Source organism: Chiroxiphia lanceolata, chromosome 6, assembly GCF_009829145.1.
Source record: "Chiroxiphia lanceolata isolate bChiLan1 chromosome 6, bChiLan1.pri, whole genome shotgun sequence".
NCBI classification, from domain to species: Eukaryota; Metazoa; Chordata; class Aves; order Passeriformes; family Pipridae; genus Chiroxiphia; species Chiroxiphia lanceolata.
In genome coordinates this window covers 19,042,012-19,061,832 of record NC_045642.1, presented here as the reverse complement: position 1 = coordinate 19,061,832, position 19,821 = coordinate 19,042,012, and the positions used below count along the sequence as shown (strand labels likewise).

The 19,821-nt window shown below is 45.2% G+C and overlaps 1 protein-coding gene across 4 annotated transcripts in view; it reads left to right on the top strand.

The window, feature by feature from the left end:
- Positions 1-19,821, top strand: part of LOC116788606 (USP6 N-terminal-like protein) — a 78,150-nt gene that overhangs the window by 27,141 nt on the left and 31,188 nt on the right. For all 4 annotated transcript variants that reach the window (XM_032691591.1, XM_032691595.1, XM_032691592.1 and 1 more), the window contains one exon: positions 17,993-18,283. The gene's annotated coding sequence lies outside the window, so the exon portion shown is untranslated. The remainder of the gene's footprint in view (positions 1-17,992; positions 18,284-19,821) is intronic.

Genomic DNA, 19,821 nt, shown 5'->3' with positions numbered 1-19,821 from the left:
ACCACAACACAGCACTGCAGACTTCTGTCTCTTGTTCCAAGTGCAAGTAGCTTTCTTTGGTTGTTCGTGTTCCTGCAGAAACTTGTGGCGACACAACACCAAAATTCTGCTGTTTAGGTTGAGGTATGGCAGGGACTTGTCCTTCCCCTGAAGGGGTGGCAGACATTATGCATTAACCAAGGTGACTTGCCACAGTGTAGCTGGCATTAGTGGTCCTGGGAGCTAAACTTCTGTGGGTCTTGTGCTGTGAGATGAAACTCAGCACAGTCTGGCTTTGCAAAGCAGAGTGAAATGCTGCTGGAGAACTTACTCCTGAAGCTCTGCCTTCCTGCTGGAGCAGATCCTGTGAAATGTCAGCCTCTGATGATCTAAAGTCAAGAGGCTGCTGTCTCACAAGGTGCATGGTGCAGGGGATGGAGAAGCCTTGTGGCAGGCTGGGAGCAGGGAGCGTCTGTGGTTGTGTGAGCGCGTTATGTACCCGTGCACCAGAGAGTGTCTGTCAAGGCTTGGGTTTACAAACAGAGGAGCTCATTAGTTAGAGCAGCCGGATGATGTGGCAGAAGGCCCAGGTTTGGGTAAGCTTTTAGGCAGCTGCTCAAAGGAGGAGGCAATGGTTGAAACATTCATAGACTTGACTGTGAGCAGACTCTTCCCAGTTGCCTCATCCATGGTGGAGATGAGGGAGCACAGCCAGGAGCTGCTATACTCATCCCAAGAGAGGTGGCAGGGAGCAGCAGGCTCCAGAGTTAATTCTCTTCATTAATTCCCATAAAAAATTTCTACTGTCAAAAGTCTAAATGAGCAGAGGCCTGCTAGAGCAATACAAAAAGTGTCAGCTTTTCCTTTTTTTTTTCCCCATCCTGTAAGGTTCATATGGAGGAGAGTGCTCTTAGGGTCTCAAGAAAAATAGCAACAAAACAATACTAAATGCTGGCTATAAAAAACCCACTTTTTTCTTGTGCATGTTACAATACAGAAATGGGGGCATCTCGTGCAAACCCCTTGTTATTTTAGCTTTTATTCTTTGCTGCTTACATAAGTTTAATACTCTTTTTTTATATTTTCCCTTTAATATTTAGAAGTAAGGGCACAGTAGTTCAGCCTCTGAACAACCTTCAGTCTTTGCATGTCTCACAAGATGGCCAGCAGGTGTGCTGATACCTGGTTTTATGGCTCCATGTCCCACACGAGCTAGGAGCTCATCTGGTTGTGATCATTTCCCCAAATTGTTGATGTCTTGATTTCATTTACAAGCTTTCTCCTGTTTTCCTCATGAAAAGTTACGCAGTGGATGGTGTCAGGAGCAGAGTCAGGAATTCGAGGAGAACTGCTGAGCTTGTCCTCAGTTGACCCGCTCACGTCTCTCACCCTGACAGTCCATGTTAGCAAAGATGACAGTGTGTTAGCCAGAAGAAATAAATTTTCTGCTGTTTGAGGAATTGGCTAATCATTACATACCTCAGTTTCCCCATTTAAGAATCTGTTCTTTAAATCTTTAAAACTGCCTGTCTTCTCTCAAGCTTGCACCTCTTTCAAACAGGCATGAATTTTGTTGTAAAAGTCCTCTGCAGCAATGCTGTTGTGAATCCAATGCTGCTTCCTACAGACAGGCTCAAAATGTCTTTCTATGCATCATTTGGAGAATGGCCTGCATAATAGGATAGGACTTAAAATTTTCTTTTTTTTTTTTTTTTGAGGTACTTTTGCAGATGTTGTGGTTAAAGGCTTCTATTTTTAAAACCTTTCATCTTGGAATGTGGCTCCATAACAGTATGTAGTGGGATTTGGAAAAAAGTCTGGTAAAATTGTATATAAGGGATAGTGAAACAGTTAGGTCATGTTAAAGTTGTTAGACTTTCTGATGCTGATGCATGTGTTTGTTTTTTTTCCTAAGGAACGTTTTTCTTTTTAAAAATACAAATAATAGACCTTCCATTTTAGACAAATATCCCTTTTTTTGCGATAGTGGGTTTTTTTCCCAGCTAATGGCTCTTTTAGTGAGAGCTGCCATGCTCTTTCCATCTGATCTCTGTGCCCGCACCTCTGACTGTTTCCTTTTCAGGAAGGAGAAGGATGCTGGTGCCGGCAGACAAACTTCAAAAGCTGCCATGCAGGGAGGTGTCACAGTTCTGAGGCATTAGGAATGAGCAAGAAAAAAAAAACAACACCAAAACTCCTTAAACTTTTACTACCATGCAAAGATAACAGGAAAACTTGCTTCTTGGTTCCTCTACTCCTTGTCACACTAAAGTACTAAAACTGAATAATCCTGTCATCCCTTAAAAAGAACTTGAGATACTTAGGAACACTCAATAGTTTTAAAAGAAAATAGGATGTTTTACCTGTTGAATGCTACAGTTGTGCTGTCGCACTCAGTGACTTCAAATGGGACTTTTGGGTGCTGCTTAGCTGCAGGACACAGGTGATGGCTCCCTTTCTCCATATGCCATCCTATTGCTGGTGTTTTTCACACTGGAGATCCAAGTGGTACCCAGTATTGTGTTCATCCCCCATTCACAGGACCCAGGTCCAGGCATCCTGGTGAAACTGAGTTTGAATTAGGTGATGTTTTTCTGTCCCAAGCCTCCTAAGAGCCTATTGAGAGGCAAGGGGGATGGTGTTTTTTTTCCCAAGAGCATCTGAATGCAATGCCCTAGTTACCATGGTTTTTTAAATGGAGTACTTCAGAGGATGCACAAAAGCATCTTTAGTACTTACAGTACAAGGAGAATGAAAGGACCTAGATTATGTCAGCACTGCAGAGAGGCTTAAGTGAGTGTCATTCATTCATTGTTAGGAGATGACCCAATTTGGATTGTATTTACGGAGTGGGAGTGGAGAATGGACCTGCTTCAGATTACTTTTGAGCCTTAAATGTACTTACAGGCTTTGTGTAGGGATTGCATTGGCTCCCGCTGGGTAAACAGAGCCTTTTGGAGGGTGTTGCCCATGTACTGCCTGAGTGATGCATCCTGCCCTTCCTGGCTAGACGTGTGCTGCCAAAACAGGTTGATTCATGCCACAGTGTCTCCACACGGCAATGTATTGGATGGGGGGAAAATGAGTTGTCAGACAGAACTTGCCCAGCTGATTTTTATTTATTTTATTGCATTTTCTTGCAAGGCCTTTAAAGCCTCCCGTTACTATATAATTTGCAGACTGGTTCCAGCCAAGCAGATGTTAGCTGAAGGCTGTGACCCTGCAAAGGACTGATGAAGGTAATAGGTTGTGCAGTCTTCACACAGTAGGGTGATTCTCTTTTTGTTTTTTTTCCCCTCCTTTCTGTAAAACAGCAGATGATCTGTTTAAAACAACACCTGTGTCATGGTCTGCTGCCTCCTTCTTTTCACCTGGCTATGTTGACAATGTCTGCATCTCCTGGAAGGCTGCTTCCTATCTTTTCAATGGTTTTGGTCCCGCTGAGAGGAATACACCATCTGCAGATCCCGTGAAGGATGTAATTTCTCAGATTTTCTTTTTTTTTCCTTGCAAGGGTTCCTGAAGCCATCAGATCAAGCTCAACCCTGACATGATGCAAACTGCTTTGAGAAGTGTCCATAGCAGAAGCTTCTGTGGGCTTAAACCCATCTGCAGATTTGTGAGGGCAAAGTAAGCTGATAAGCATGAAAAACTCATAAGGAACAGGAGTTAGGAAGAGCTCAGCCTTTCCAGCAAACACTATGTTCTAGTTCAGATTGGCCTCGTATGAAGACCAGTGGAAATCTGGGTTTCCTTGTAGATTCATTAGCAGCATTCTCCTTCATTTCAGTGGAACCTGGGTTGCAATCTCCAGCTAACCAATGCTTTAAGCCTGTGCCTATTCCTCTGGAGAGACTTGTCTACCTTGCATCCTCCACAGGATGTTTTTAAAAGGAGCCCTTTCTCCATGAAGAGGGGGAGAAAGGCATCCATCCCTTCCTACAGCCGTCCCAGCAAACTACAGTCTGGTCGGCTCCAAGGGAGCTGTATCCCAGCTCTCATGGTATACAGCAGGATGGTCTCTGGAACACTCACTGGAGGAGGAGAGGGCTGGAAGCACTTGAGGAGACTGTCTGTATTTGCTCCTTTGAAGATACCATCAGCTGCAAAGCCTGGTTACATCTGAGCACAAATGCATCAAAGTCCAAGCTGTGCTGGCACCATCTGACAAGGGAAGTTGTTGCTGTGTCAGAATCTGCATCCAATGCTTTTAGGTTTACAGAGAACCTGCTGGCTGGGAAAGTTTTTCTGTTGTGGGAAAAAGTATTAAAATTATGTTAAATGCAGGTGTACTGCACAGCTGGAGGTGAGGGTGTGTGGATGGTCTCACAGGGCAAGGTCCCTGAGGTCTGCCAGCACAGCACACTAAGGTCAGAGCAGCACCAAGTTGCCTGCAGCAACTACAGAGTTTGCCTGTAGGGGCAAACTGGCATTTCCTCCTTTTCCTGGCTTTTTCAGAAGTACAGATGGCAGGTTTTGATAACTAAAGGCTTCATACAGAAGTCTGTCTGACACTGGAGATGTGAACCTGAGTTCAGGACTGGATGTGTCCCTTTTCTGGTGTAGGAGCTTTAGGCTGATTATTCTGTTCCATTTGTTTTTCCTTCCTGTTTCTTCTTTTTAATTTTTTTTTAATTCAGATTTCATAGTACTGGTCCAAGTAAAGTATAATGAAAATTGAGTAATTTGTCCTGCTTTTTACACTGCCACTGCTGTGTGTAGTTAGTAGTTTAATGACAAGTGAGGCAAGGCAGAGCTCATTTTGCTCTTGTATGGCCAAGCTGCCTCTGCAGGACTTAGGAATAAGACCACAGGAAACACATTGTATTCCTTTGAACAGGATGAAGCCTTTCACATGATTTTTTTTTTTTTCTGAAACTAATTCTGTAATCTTGATCTGTTATCTAATAGCAGGAAGACTACCTAAAGTTGAAAACATATTTCATCTGCTTGGGGAGCAAAAGACTCCATCTTGATCTGTCTGGAGAGCCCTGGCTCTGCCCCTGGAGCCTTGTTTGGCAGATGCTGGGGGTTGCTGTGCCCAGCACAATGTGTTGTGTCACTATAACTTGCATTAGGGCTGGAAGGTTTTTCGTCTGTTGCTGTTGGCTTGCCTTCAAGGTATGTTGTGGGCTGTGCAGTGCTTGCCTGCAAGGACCTCCCCCGAACGTCCCCTCCATCGTGTCTCTACCTGAGAAGTTGCTGCAGAGCAACTTCCCACTGCTGCTTCCCACTTGGTGAAATGTTTGTAGGGCAGTCTGTCGTTCATCGGTCCTGACTGAAAAGCTGACTCCTTCCAATTCAGTGGGATTTCAGAAGGAATTTTAAAATACCTTTAATGTCAGTGGCTTTGCATCAGGAGGACTGATTACTACTTTTTCCTTCATCCTGCTCGCTTTTCTCCTAGACTTCTTAAGCATGTACAGATTATAATTTAATTTCCTCTTGAATTTAACAACTTTTAAAGGAGTAAAATCAACTGCTGGTTGGAGTTGTGATTGGAGATGCAGAAACTTTCATGCCTTTCTCTTCTACAGCAGATAATGCTTCAAGTGCAAAGGAGAATGGGGGGCTGTCCTGTAAAGCAATCCACTGCACGTCTGCAACCAGAGTCCTGTTTCAAGCCCTATGGAGTAATGTTTTGGGACACCCTTTTAATCTCACGTATGACCCTCAGCTTTCAAAGAGCACAGCTGAGCCTGCTTCGTTATCTTGCCAAGTTTGAGTTGGGCGTGCTGTGGTCCACAAGCCCAGAGAGTGGCTTTTCTGCCACTGCCCTTATCCCTGATGCTTTTAACCTGGTTTCAGTGTAACGCCCCGTCTGCTTTCTCCTAATAGCTTCGTGCCCCCCTTCACACTAATTTGTATGGGTTAGAAACCCTACAGAGTTAATTTTCTACTTGCTGGAGAGATGTAGTCCTAAATTAACTGAGGCAAGACAGATGGGACTCTGTCAGCCCTGCCAGCTTTTCATATGCCGGCAGCCCATCAAGGGTAGAAACAGTATGTCTGGTGGCTTGCCAGGATGAGGTTGTTAGTGTATTGCCACAGGGTGGCAAGATTCAGGGGATACAGGGAATGACTCCTTAGAAAGTTGGGCTGTAGTACTTAAAGTGTCCACAAAACAGGTAACATGCATGCTCCACTCTTCTTGAGGTTGTGGGATGGTGCAGCCACGCAAGGACCTGCTGCATGGAAGGGAGAGGCTGTGGATTGACTATGACCAGTCACACAGAACTGGTGACATCCTTGAGCATCCCTTAAGCATGTCTGGGCACAGGAGTCCAGGGAGCCTGGAGTTGCCTTGCTCATCACCTACCTCGGCTCCTCACTGTTGCATCCTGAAGCTCTGGGGGAGCGTGAGCTCTTTCCTTGGAGGTTCTTGAAAGACAAAGGGCAAAGTGCTACAAACCACAAGAGCTTCCACTCTAAAAATACCATAAAAGGCTGTGTCCTTAGAAGCTGGGCATAGGAGCAGTTCCCACCCACATTACAGCAGCATGAGTCACCAGGCTATTGCAACTGCTTTCCATGCAGATGCCCTGCTAAAGATGCACGGAGGAACAGAGGGAGGAATGGGAACTGCTCTGTAGTGCTGTGGAAGTGGCAAAGAGTTACGAAGAAGAGGATGACATGCAGGCACATGTGAACTTGACCTTTGCTTCCCTTTTGTTAGGTTTTTGTTTGTTTGTTTGCAGTTTTCTGTTTGTTTTTTGGAACTTCCAGCAAATGCTGTTTGCTGATGATTTGAGCCTAAGGCATTTGCAGCCAAGAGTCTTCTGAATACACAGAAACTCCAGTTTGCTTTTAGGAATCACAGAAATTGCCACATGAATAATATGAAGCTGGAAAACCCCTCTGACGTGGAAGTATGTTTTATTTACTCTCTTTAAGCAAAGTTTTTTTTCTCTCTATCCTCCTCGTCTTCATCTTCTCTGTCATACCTGGAACAGAAATGGGCTGTGTGTCCTTGTGACAGATGGTGTAAAAGCACATCTCCCTTACACTGCAAAAGCTCTTACCCATGCTTTTTATCCAACAAGCAGGTACTAGGGAGTAAATTTGGGTTTGTTTAGGTTTCTTTCCTGAGACTCCACCCACCTGCCTAGGCCCCAGCAAGGCTACAGTTATTGTTTTCCCTTTTCCTTCCCTTCTACTTGACGTCTTGGCTCTCGGGGTTTACCGGAATAAGTTTGTCAGTGAGAAATTCTATAAAAAGCTTCCTTTATTTAGACACCAACCCAGTAATGACATCATGTGGACACGTCTTCCAAGTTCCACCAGGCTGAGCGGACAGAGGGAGGTGGTGGCTGTGAAGCTGAGCCCTGCCTCTTTCCCAGTACACCCCTGTGGTTCTGCTCAGTGGATGTCCTTCAAAATTACTCCAGGCCCCCCAGCACACTTCTGCATGTCCTTTAGGAAACTTTATGGTGGTATAATATGGTGTGGTGGTCTGGTTGTCTTCCTGCTCATCACTTTCAGGTTAGTCCTCTGAAGTGCTTTTTGGTGGTACTCACCCTGATGTCTCAGGGAAGCAGAAGGCTTGCACACACAGTCTCTTCGATGCTACTAAATTTTGCATCAGGCCAATTTCAAATAATTTTGAAAGGGAAACAGGTGGACTAAAGGTACGGATGCCTGCATGGACAGGCATAAAGAAGTGGGATTGGGCATGTATGAGATGTACTGCTTATTTTATGGTGGAGAGAAGGAGGCCTCTGGGGGGGGGCAGCAGGGTAAGAGTTGACCACCAAAGTAATGGATTATCAAAATTAGTTTGTGTGTGATTTCTTGAAAAAGTATTGTTTTGAGTGTTTCTGAATGGAGGAAAGGCACGTGTTTGTTAAGGGTTACAAAGTAGTGACTGTAACCTGGACAAGGTTTCTGTACCTTCTGGAAAAGTTATTCCTGGATTTCATCTACATCTTTGGAGGAGAAGGCATGCTATGGTGTACTAAGCTTCCCCTTGTACATGCTTAGTTTGTTAAAATGTTATCACAGGCATTTTCTTACCTGCCTGCAGTAATTCCTGGGTATTTTTCTTTATGATCAGTTAACCAGAGCTTATTTAACCAATGAAAAGGTATAAAGGTCTCTGCTGGGGGGCATTTAACTGGCCTTCCTTAATTCTGCTTATCTGGCTGTTGAAGGAAGCCTTAATGTTGCTGTACACCATGGCTACTGCCCTTTAGAGCTGGGAGATTTTGGGCAGCACGCTAACCACTTCTGTCTGTTTATAATGCAGATTTTTCCAGTCCTACCTAGGGTCTGGGTGAAATGAGAGGCAGTTTCCAGCCCTGTGCCCTCTGCACTGCTGCTCTATTTGTTGATGTTTTCTCCTTCCCATGTTCACCACCTCGATACTCTGAAGTATTAAAAAATAAAAATAAATCCATATTGCACAAATACTCTGCAACTTGGTATGGGTGGCCAAAATACTTTGTTCTCTTTAGCAAGTTATTTTGCGAACTTAGGTGGTGCTGGAAGAAAATACAGTTTTGCAGGTGCCAGTTTCTGACGGTATCTTTCCTTTAGGTAGTACAGAAAAGTGGGATCTTTGAGGGATCAAACAAGGTCTTTTCCTGAAGTCTCTTGCTGTGTTCCCTGGCAAAAAAATCCAGTGTTCAAAATATAACCTTAATTAAAAAACAAACAAATATGTTTTTACCATTGGGAAGTGACATCTGATAATGTTTTCTCTAAAGAAGGGGTGTGGCGATTGGGTATTTTTAGCTGCAGCTATTCTCAAGTTGTTTTGTGACCTTCTGCTAATAATACATTTCTTTAACACTTTCTTCAGAGTTTTTGTAGTTCCAGAAGATTTTTCAGACAAAGATGGGGGGAGGAGAAGAAGGAGGAGCAGCCCACAGGCAGTAGAACTATTGAAATCTGTTTTCTGTTGGATTTTGGTACCTAAAAGGATGCAATGTTAGAGTTGGGTGCATCTTGTGAGGGACCTTTCCCAGGTGAGAGGGGTGGCTTATGCTTCAGCTTTTCCTCTGTCCTGTGAGCAACTGTGAAATTGCCACTGCCTGCTTCTTAAAAGCAGTTGAACACGAGATCAAAAAAGTGAATTGGGACAAGTTTTTATAGTTGAAAGAGGAAAACTTGGACAGAGGAATGATGTGCTAATGGAGAGGCTGTAGTCCAGGAATCCCATGGGAAGGCAGGTGTAAGGAATGGCAGTTTAAATTTCAGATCTTTGTGGTTTGGGCTGTGGCTGACTGTCTGGAGGCTCTTAGGATTTACCTGCAGATGTTGTCTCTGAGATAAGAGAGCCAATAAATTCCTGTGTGAAACCTGAAAGTCCACAGTCTGATGGGCTTAGCTCCTCACCTGTTGTTGATAGACTGAAAAGCCAGCACAGATCTTGAGAGTAAAGAAGCTGGTCCTGGGCTTTTGTGAACATCAAAGAGGCCATGAAAAAGCTCCTCAAAGAGAGGTGTTATGAAAAGCAGGAGAGTCTTTTCAGGTTGGGTTGCTGATGCTGTCTGTCTCTTGGTGGAGATGATCTGGCTTTCCAAAGTGAACAGCATAGTTAGGTGTTTCCCCAAGCTTGCTTCTGATGGCACTGTGGAAGGAAAGCAATTAAACTGAGTGTAAACAATAAGGACACACGACGTGAGGGCAAGTGAGCAGGAGTAAGATAGGCGAGAGGTGTCCGTGCTGCGTCTGTGGTGCACTGCTCCATCACAGTGGGCATCAGGGAAGTTGAACCTGGTGATGGGGCTGGAGAGATGTTTGGCTTAGGCTGAACCTGAGGAAGGGACAAGGAAGGTGTTTTAAGTTGTTGTTTACTTGTTTCTATATATTTTATTTTTCAGAACCCAGATCAGTTATCAGTGGTTTCTGCTAATTGTCAATAAATGAAATGAAATTAAGGAAACATTCCCTGAGCTGAGGCTGTTTTGCTTTCCAGCAAATCTTTTCATGCTGTGGTGCCTTTTTAATGACCACAGGCACTGTGACAGACCAGCCTACTGAAGGTGTTGACACTGCATGTGGTCACTGGTCCAGCCTTGAGTCAGGAAAAAAAAAAAGGGTTGCCGCTCTGCAAAATAATGAGCCCACATCCTGCAGCTGCTGGCTGGGGACAGTGGTTTTGGGGGTGTTTGCAAGCCCCACACTGCTCTGGGGCTGGGCAGGGCTTGCTCCAGTAAAGGGGATTTTACTTGAAAGGGGTTAGGATCATTCAACATTAGAAACTTGCCAAAGTGGCCTTATCCCTTCCCCCCTTCCCTCCTCCCCTTATTTTTGGACCAAGACATTACTTATTTATTTTGAAGCTCATATTTTAGAACTCTTATCTTCAGGAGAGCCTTGTACCAAAGTGATGGCCAGAGTTAAGACCTGACCTTTCTGAATGAGACCTCCTGGGAGCTTTCATCAGGAAAGAGTGCAGGGCTGGTGCTGAGCTCCTGCAGGAGCCTGTTGTCTGTGACACCACATTTTCCCTTGTGTCGATTTTGGGGCATAAGATGGTTATCTGGGTATTGCTTTCGTTGCAGAGAATCCCTGCATGTATATGAAAGCTGTCTGGGCTTAGCAACAGCTGTCATGGGTGGATTTCAGTCAGGAGTCTGCAAGGTATCAGCTTGGGGTGCCGTAGTTGAACGTTTCATATCTTGAATAATACTTAAACTTTTGGTGCCCTTCTTAGGTTTAGGACCTGACACTTGTTTCTCTGGCTGCTTAAAAAAAGATTAAATTAAAAATAAAAAGTGACTAAGTATTGCTTTTTTGGGAACTGTGAGCTTGGTACCCTGTTTTCATGTGACACCTGTCTTTAATTCTTTATCATCGCTCATTAGCAGAAATGCCATGGGCTTAGTGCCTGGTGAGAGAGCATTTCTTTTGGTTGCTGAGTAAAGGAGCAACATCAGCAAGAGTGGAAACTTCATTTGGGTGATTTGGGGATGAAACATGGTGATAAGAGATCTGGCAGGAAGGAAATGCAGTGTGTGGTGAGAAGGGCAGACTTTCAGAGTATCATACTTGGAGTGTAATACAGCAGATACTCAGAGTGGACAGAGTATCTTCTGGAGATGGTTTGCAGCTGGAAAACACAGGCAGCCACTTGAAGCCAGGTCAGTGGTGCAGAACTGACCGGGTCTCTTCAAGCCATGCTGCTGGAACATTGTCTCCTCCACAGGACCTGTAAGGTGATGGAGCCAGTACTGGAATGTGCAGTCTCCAGCAGGGTTGGAAAGGGGAGGACCAGGCTGTGCCTGGGTCCAGGCTGGATTTCCTGGGTGGGTTTTGAAGGGCCTCTGTCTCAAATCACCCCCTGCTGCTTATTGTTGGGAGTGAGCCTATTACTCTGCTGAAAACCCTTCCAAAACAGGGAGGGCAGAAACAATCTGGGAAAGCAAATACTTTCTGATAACGGTGAGCAACAGTACAAGCTTTTGTTTGTACTCAATGGAAGGAAATGGGAGAGACATGTAATAGCTCTAGGGCAGCATGGGCTTTACTGCTGCAAAAGAGATTTAGTGCATACACTCATCTAGTGGGTCCTCGGAGAGGAGATATCCATAATGAGAGGCTGCTTGGAATGGGTGGGAGAGGCACAGCTTTTGTTTTGCTGCAGCTGTGCGCCTGTGTGAAGCAGATGCTAAAGGAAGGTCTGTGACCAGTGAGCCAAGATGGGAATCCAGGTCCAGGCTTACGTGGCAAATGGGAACCAGGGAGTTGAACTCCTTGGTTTGTACTCAGGACAAAACTTAAGCAACTGTGCTTTAAATTAAAGAGAGAACTCACAGAGGTCCTTCTCTACTCAACTGACAGTGATGATAAAGAGTGAACCAGCTCTGATCTCTGTTCTCTGGAAAGATTCTTCCTACGGAAAGACTAGAGGTTGTGTAAAAATGCAAAAAGCTCCCCTGCAATTGCTATTCAATTTTGAAGTTTTATCTGAAGTCCTGCAGGCATGTTCTAACTCAAGCAGGGATCTTACTCTTTGTGTTGGACCCATTATTTATGTCAGGAAAAAAAGTGCCTTTCCTATCAAAAAGCACTCCACTGCCCTCAGATGCTTATTTATTGGCAACTTCCCTTTTCCAAGCTTTTTTACACAGTACAGAGTTCAGCTATCCTTTAGTAGGATGCATTCAGCTCTCCCAGGTTTTGATTTTTGAACAGGAAGATTCATTTCCCAAGCTGCTGAGGAAATGATCATTCTGCTTGCAAATGCCTTTTGTAGCAGTTAACTGAAATTTTTTATTTATAAGTGAACTGTTTTAAGTGAACTGTCTAGTTGTTGCTTTGTTGGGTGAACATTAAAACATTTTTAAGACAAATGTATCACTCCAGTTCAGAATAGTTTGGGGTTTTTTTCTTTAGCTAAGCGTGTCTTCAGCTAAGACTGCATCTTGAAATGTATGTGACACTTGTGTTTGGTTATTTCCTGGGGAGAACATAATTTTCTGCTGATTTTCTGAACAGCCTTACATGGCTCTCCATCATTCCAGATGCTTGTCTTTATATCACTGTCACAAGTTCTCATGTACTTAAACTTCTCCCTCTGCTTTTTATCTCTTCCAAGAAGAGGTTTTTTAATTTTTACTGTAACTTTCCCAAAGCAAGCTTCAGCTGGAGAAACCCTTCTCAGTCATTTCCATTGATAGACTTGAGCCTGCTGTGGTCCCCTTTGACTTGCTTTTATCCCACTTCCATTGCAGTCCATTATGCACATCAGAAATGCTGAGGACATGCAAAACAGTAAATGTAGGTAATAGATCCACTGTGGTTCTGAGCATGGGTTTTTCTGGAGTTCCTTGTGTTGCTTCCGCAGGCATGTTTGATTAAAAGTGCTGAATGCCTCTGAAAAATCTAGAAATGCAAATATGGCATCTAGTTTGATGTCTGCTCATGTCACCTGGCTCTCTCAGTTGTACATCCCCTTGGGTCCTGGGCTTCACGGTGGCAGGCACCTGCAGATTCAGGTTCACACTGGACCTGCTTGGGGCTCTCCATGCACCACATGGATTCCAAACAGGGGGCTGGCTCAGGCCATTCGGTTTTTTGCTCTTTCGCCTCTGAGTCCTTTATGGTGTTAAATAAGGATAGAGCCAGATAATGTGCTCAAGCATAGTGTTCTCCCGTCATAAACAAAGCTGAATTCATGCCTCCCCATGATGATCACAGCATCACAGGTGGTTTCCAAACCAGGGATGAGGAAGACACTGAGTTGGCAAACCTGAATTTGTGGTTCACACTGATTTGAGGTGCCCTAGGGATGCTAGTGGTATACACTATTACGTGGTGGTACATGCCACAAAGTGTGGCAGTGTTCTGCCATCTCCCTGATGGAGGTGTGCGTGCTGGGGGCTCGACCTCGCTGCTGAGGGTTGGGGGAAAGCACTACCATTGTGGTAAAGCCTGTGGGATGGCAGTGTGGTGATGTCAGCAATCCTTGCCAAGCCTGCAGAGTGGCGTTTAGCTAATTAGGAAATTTCTCAAGTGCTGAGGGTGTGTTTGCAAGCCAAAAAGTGGTGTTGGCGTCTTTGAGGTGAATGTGGGGCTGGTGGAGGAGGAGATAAGACTCATTTTATCCCCCAAGCTCCCATGCAGAGGCACCAGCTGTTTACATCCCTGCGTGGGGGACCTACAAGGCGTTGCTCTGGGACCGGGCACTCCCAGCTACAGTCACAGAGAGATGTGTGCCACGCTTGCATGGGGTTGTGGTTGGCTGGAGGTGGATCAGGCCACAGTTTCAGGAGCACTGGTTTGGCTGTGCTGATGATAGGGAGCTGATGCTGCTTAGCCCTTGTCACACTGCCTGGCATGGCACCTCACCAGCTGCCTGCTACCAGCGTTAGGGCTTTGCCGGGGACTGGGAAGTTTGCATCTTCTTCCACACTTAACAGCATCCAACACCAACCTGCCCAGCTGTGTTTTCACCAATCCCCTGAGCATCAATTCACTGAACTGATAACTTCAGTACAGAAGCTGTTGCTGCAGTAATATGGCTTACTCCAAAACATCGGTACCGTTTAATTTTCCCTGGCTGGGAAGTTGCTTGTCTATCTTTCAACCCCAGTGACAGGTCTAGTTTTACACTGACCACAGTAAAGTGGTAACAGCCAAACACACTGTGAATTGTAAAATGTATTTTGGAGCCCTGACCAAGTGACACAGGTGTTGATTTCAACATTATTAAAAGAACCCAAGAATCTTTGAGTTATTTTTATATTGACTTGTAAGCTGGCAAGCTGCTTTTAACAGGGTGTCCTACCTGACCATTTCATAAGCTGAAATATTTCCTCTGCCTTAAGTCTTCACCTCTGGTTGGATTTTATGAGCATGTTTTCCACAAAGAGAAGAGGGGAGGACTTCTTATGTGAAAAATTTCCTCAAAGGCGAGACAACCATTATGAACAGAGAGAACTGGTAACAAAAGACGTGGAGGAGGCTGAGGTACTCCACAATTCCTTTGCCTCGGTCTTCACTGGCAGTCGGGCTTCCCACATCTCTCAAGTCCCTGAACCTCCAGGAGGAGATTGGGGGAGTGAAGTCCCTCATATTGTAAGCAAAGAGCAGGTTTGAGACCACCTGATGAAACTGATTAGGCACGAGTCTGTGGGGCCTGATGAGATGCATCTCAGGATCCATAAGGAACCGGATGATGTGTTTGGCAGGCCACTGTCCATCATATTTGAAAAGTCACGATGGTCGGGCAAAGTTCATGGTGACTGGAAAAAAGGGAAACATCGCTCCTATTTTTAAGAAGGGCAAAAAGGAGCACCCTGGGAACTACAGACCAATGAACCTCACCTCTGTGGCTGGAAAGATCATGGAACAGATCCTCATGGAAGCAATGTTAAGGCACATGCAAGACAAGAAGGTGATCCGAGACAGCCAGCATGTAGTTCAAGGCTGTAAAAAAGTTTTGGGAGATATTTTCTCAGTCCTTTCTGGTGTCGGATCAAATACTTCTTATTTCTCTGAAGTTTTCTATTGTTGGATACGCTTACATGGGGCTTTGGTAGAAAAGAAGTTAACAAAAGTTTGCCCATTAGCATCCAGAGATGCTGTTGGAAAGTAATGCAAGTCCAGGGGACTGCCAGCAAAATGATCAGGGAGTGTCCTCTGCAGAGGCTGCCAAGTACAAATAATTTACTGCAAGGGTTCAGTATTTGGAGGCAGTGTGAGCTGATTAAACTCGTTAAAATGATTGAAGGAATGAGGGTGGTACTCAGAGAATGTAATTTAAAACACATATTTTCCTAGGGGCTGGGCATTAGTCTGGGTCAGCCTAATGGCTGAAGCTACCTCCCCTCCTAAAAATGGGGTGCAGCCAGGGGCTCTGGCAAGCAGTGCAAGACCTACACAGTCAGCTTAGGAGCATAAGTCTCACTTTAACTCAGCTTAGATATTCATAAGTCGTTCCCCTTAATAGTTATTTTGGACAAGTTTTTCATGGACAAGCTGCATCTTGTTCGTAGATTTTTAACTTCCTACTCCTTTATTTCATTGAATGTCCCAGTGACTTTATATAATGGTACATTTGTTATTTGTATGTGTTTTAAGAAAGGTGCTGCCTGTCTGTGCCAAAGAGAGCACAGGTTGCCAACAGCATGATAGCTTATGTTTGCATCCTTGTTCTTTGGGTTTTGGCTAGGGACCATCGTTAGCTCCACCGTGCCCAGGGTGACATCATGGATATCAGCCAGGACACGTGTCCTCACCCTGCTGCTTTGGGCACGTGTTAGGTTTGAGTGGCCTCTAGCTGACAGTGCCTGCCAAGCTAAAACCAGGAAAAGTTTTAAATAGCAAAAGAAGATGCAAAAGGAGCCTTTAGCTTACCCAAAATTGCCAAGTATAGCTGGAGGCAAGAATGACAGTGGGGATGGTAAAAAGGAAAAGTATTGTGTCCCTTGGTGTTGCTACATTTACTGAAAGGAATAAAATACAGTATTTTAAGAGGAATGCATGTCCAATGGAGAATGACCATCATTGTAGCATCCTTTAGTTTATAGTTAAAGAGAAGTAAACTGCTCTTACAGTCTTAAGCAAACAGAAGAAGCCAGTTCCTAAGCACTGTGTTTATATAGTTCCTTTCCAGGTCAGTGCATCACCCGAAAAAAGAGGTTTTTTTTTGTTTTCCCTCTGGCTTTTTTTTGGCCTTTTTATAGCCACTGGAATGGAAGAAGGAGGGAGTGCAGAGAGAAAATTAGTCTTCAATTCCCAAAGCAGCGTGTGGACTTTTACATTCTTCAGTTTACTTCTTTTTTTAAAATGAAAAATTATTTAAATAATGATGCTTTAAAAAAATAATTCATGCATCTTGGGATTTTTGTGCGGTCTTCTGTTTGGCTTTTTTTGCTGTCGTTGTCTGTAGAAGATGAGTTCATGTTAAAAAGAGCTTAAAAAGTGTTTGGATGCTCTTTTATTCCCTGTGAGGTCTAAAAATAGAAGCTGACAAAGAATTGCTTATAGACTCACTGCTCTGCTCGGAGGGTTTAGCTTACGTCTAAAGCTGCATCTTCTGACATTGCAACAGCTGAGCTGTGCAGAAGCACTTAAGGCTGGGCTTACTGAGCATAAGCAGGGAGGAGAGCAAGTCCCTGTATTAGCCCTCTTGCTTCTCTCCTCCCATCTCCATCCTTGGGCGGAAGATCTTAACCTGACTGCCAAGGCACAGCACCAAAAATGCGTGTGAAAATGAGAGCAAGACGTAAGTACTGGGAGCACAGGAAGAAGGATGGTGGGGAGAGGGTTGAGGTTTTATTTACTGTCATCATGCTGGTTATGATGAGTGGATGGGATGGCATGTAATTGCAATCTTACATGGTTTTAGTTATTTCTATAACTAGAAGACTTGGCCAATGTATTTGGGTTTCTTGATACTGCCATAGTTTATTGGCAAAGTATTATTATCTTGTGATCACAACTTGCCATTGTACTGTAAAAACTTGGTGCAAATTGGGAGAATAGAGGGAAATGTGTGTAATCTGCATTATACTGCGTTTAAGCCACATTATAACCTACTCAGTGATCACTTACATAAAATGTAATCTGTGTTATGGGTTGTTTGTTTTTAAAGGTGGCCACCTCTAGACAGAAAGAGTGCAAGGTCTTCTGCACTCTGGGGTCTCCAAGTTGTTGTATCTGGGTGCTGGAGGGGTGACAGCAGGGAAATTTAGCACAGGGCCACCCAGGAATGTGGGGATAGCTCCATTCACAGCTTGTGTGGGGATTTGGAGGAGAGATGGCGTTGTTCAAGTGGCTGCTCATGACAGTGAGCTGTGCTTCCTCTCCCGGTGCTTGCTGGTTGCAAACAGAGCATCGTGCTTTGGGGTGATGTCTTGAGTTCGCACTTGTGAAACCAGTGCTTTGCTTCTCTGAATTGCTGAAAGTGAGAACTAAAACCTTGGGGTTTGTTGTAAACAATAGCTGTATGTTGGGCTCTGGTGTCCTTTGAACTGTGTTAGCTGTTTGGATGTATGAGGTAGGAGCTGCAAGGGCTGGGAGGTGGTTCAGGTGGCACGGCCAGTGCCAGCTCTTCTGCCGTGTGAGTCAATGATGTTGTATTGATGGTCTTAACCTGACCAAAGTCCACAGGAATGGCCTGGACCCTCCATTGCAGCCCTTCTTGGTGGCAACATGGTCTTAGATCAGCTGAAGTTGGGTGTAATACTGTGCCTTTGACTTAGACTGGGGGCATATTCTGCTTGCTGAGTTGCTGGTACAACGTGCCTGCTGGTACAAAGGTGTGCTGGATTCTCAGACCTGCAGGGGAAGCCCCTCTATCCCTTGGCACTCAACCAGGCCAGAAAATGGCCAGGAAAACCACACCAGGGGTTTTTTTTGCAATGCACATGAGTGTAGTTTACCTTCTGCCATTGGGTCCCCTTTTGTTACAGGCTGTTCCCTCCCCACCAGGCTCTTGCTGCCTGCTCCAGTGGGACCTGCCTTTTCCTCCATGTGGAAAGACTCCTGTTCTGGTAAAGGATCAAGCCTTCATCATGCCAGAACAGTAAAGCTTACTAACTTCTTATTTCCTTTGCAGTGAGCCTGGGGGACAAGAGAGCACGTGTGTGGATTGCCTCCTGCCTTGCCTTTTCTCCCAGCCACCTACAGTGAGCTCTCACATGCCAGAGAAGCGGAGGGTGGAGGAGAGCCACTGCACAGAGCTGGGGCAGCAGAGTGAGCCGAAGGGCGTTTGACCAGTGCGCTGTGGCTGCTGGGGATCCTCACCACCCCACAACAGGGACAGCTGGCTCCTGCCAGGTAGATGCCCGCAGGGGAGTGGACAACTCCAGCTGAGCTGATGCATCTCGGCACCTGATACAACGTTCAGGTAAGGGAGCTTGGAGCTGGGCTGTATTTTCATCCTGTCTTCTCTGAACTCACAAACTGGTTCTGGAGCAGATGAGAATCGCCCTGAGAGCCATTGTGTGCTGTGGGTACACATGCTAATAAATCAGCAGGATCTCATCTGCAGTGATGCTGAATCCCCTGATTTGTTGGGATATTGCTGATGGCATCAAAGTGAGTTGCAGTTCTCCCTTGGGTGTTCCCAGTACCTCTGCTGTAGGATGTGACCGTGTTTTTATCCAGCACAGCATCCTGTGCAGTTTCAGATACAATACAAGTTTACTAGGACAGGAGCTCATTTGAATTTTCTGTAACACATCTGTGATTCATCTAAAGTGATCTATGTGCAGTCATTTTCAAAGACCCCAAGACAGTTAAAACATAAACCTCCCTGCAATTCAGCTAGTGCTCCTTATGCTCTTCAAACAAACAAAAAAGCTTTCTTGTGTGCTCTTGGATTGTAGTCAAGGAAATAAACATGCAAACAGGATGTCCTGTATCTTGGTTCATCCTGCTTGATAGTAATTTCATTCCTGAAGTCATAATTCACTTTGTGAGTGCAGGTCTTGATTTCTGTTCCAGTAGCAGGGTTTTAGCGTGTGCCAGGTTTGGGCTAAGGTTGGTGATGCACAGACCAGTGATATGTTGTTTTGAAGCCGGTGCCTGACCAGAATGTTTGCAGTCTGGGTTTGCTAGTGAGAGAGGGGCTGCAGATGGGGATCAGCAGACATGCTCGATGCAAGCACATTGAGTGTGTTGTCCATTTTGGAATAGAAATTGGGTTTCTAGTACAAAAAATACTGCAGCAGCAGCAACACTACAACACTGGAGGTGGAGATGCTGGTCAGTCTTATACCAAGACCTCAGGAACAGCTTGACTTTCATGTGGGGGATGGTTCTCACGAAGCAGAAGCTCTGCCTGCAGTCAGGAGCCTGTGACCATCACTTCCCCCTCACCTCTGGGGCACAGGGCACACAGCCATGCATGCCAGCGCCCGTCTGCAACAGCCCACAGCCCCTCCTGGATGTCTTGGGAAGCTCTAGGGTTTCCTTGGGCCATGGTGATGCAGTTGAAGCAGTCCAAAAGCCGTGCTCATTTTGACTGTGCTTGGTGGGTACGTGCAGTGGTGTAACCCCACAGCTTTGCTTCTGAAAGGCTTTAAGCATATGGGAGAAGAACCTCTGGTGACAGCCCCCCTTGGCTTGCAGCTGCTGACTATGCCCAGTAAATTTTACCAGGCAACCAGGATGGGCAGTTTGCTCCAAGCCATGAGTCTGTGTGGTTTGAAGGGTGTCAAGGTGCATTTCATGCACTTAAAAAAAGCCACGATAGGGATTTTTAGCCCTTTGTACTGCTTTGCATGCCCAGGTTTATTCCATGGTGTGCAAGTGCACGAGTCACCTTACAAGTAATACTGGCTTTAGAAGTGAAAGCAGTGCTTTGCTGGGAAGTGTTGCAGACTGCAGTTGTGTCACGAGAGGGTCTCACCTCTTAGCAGATGTAGTATAAGCATTTTCATT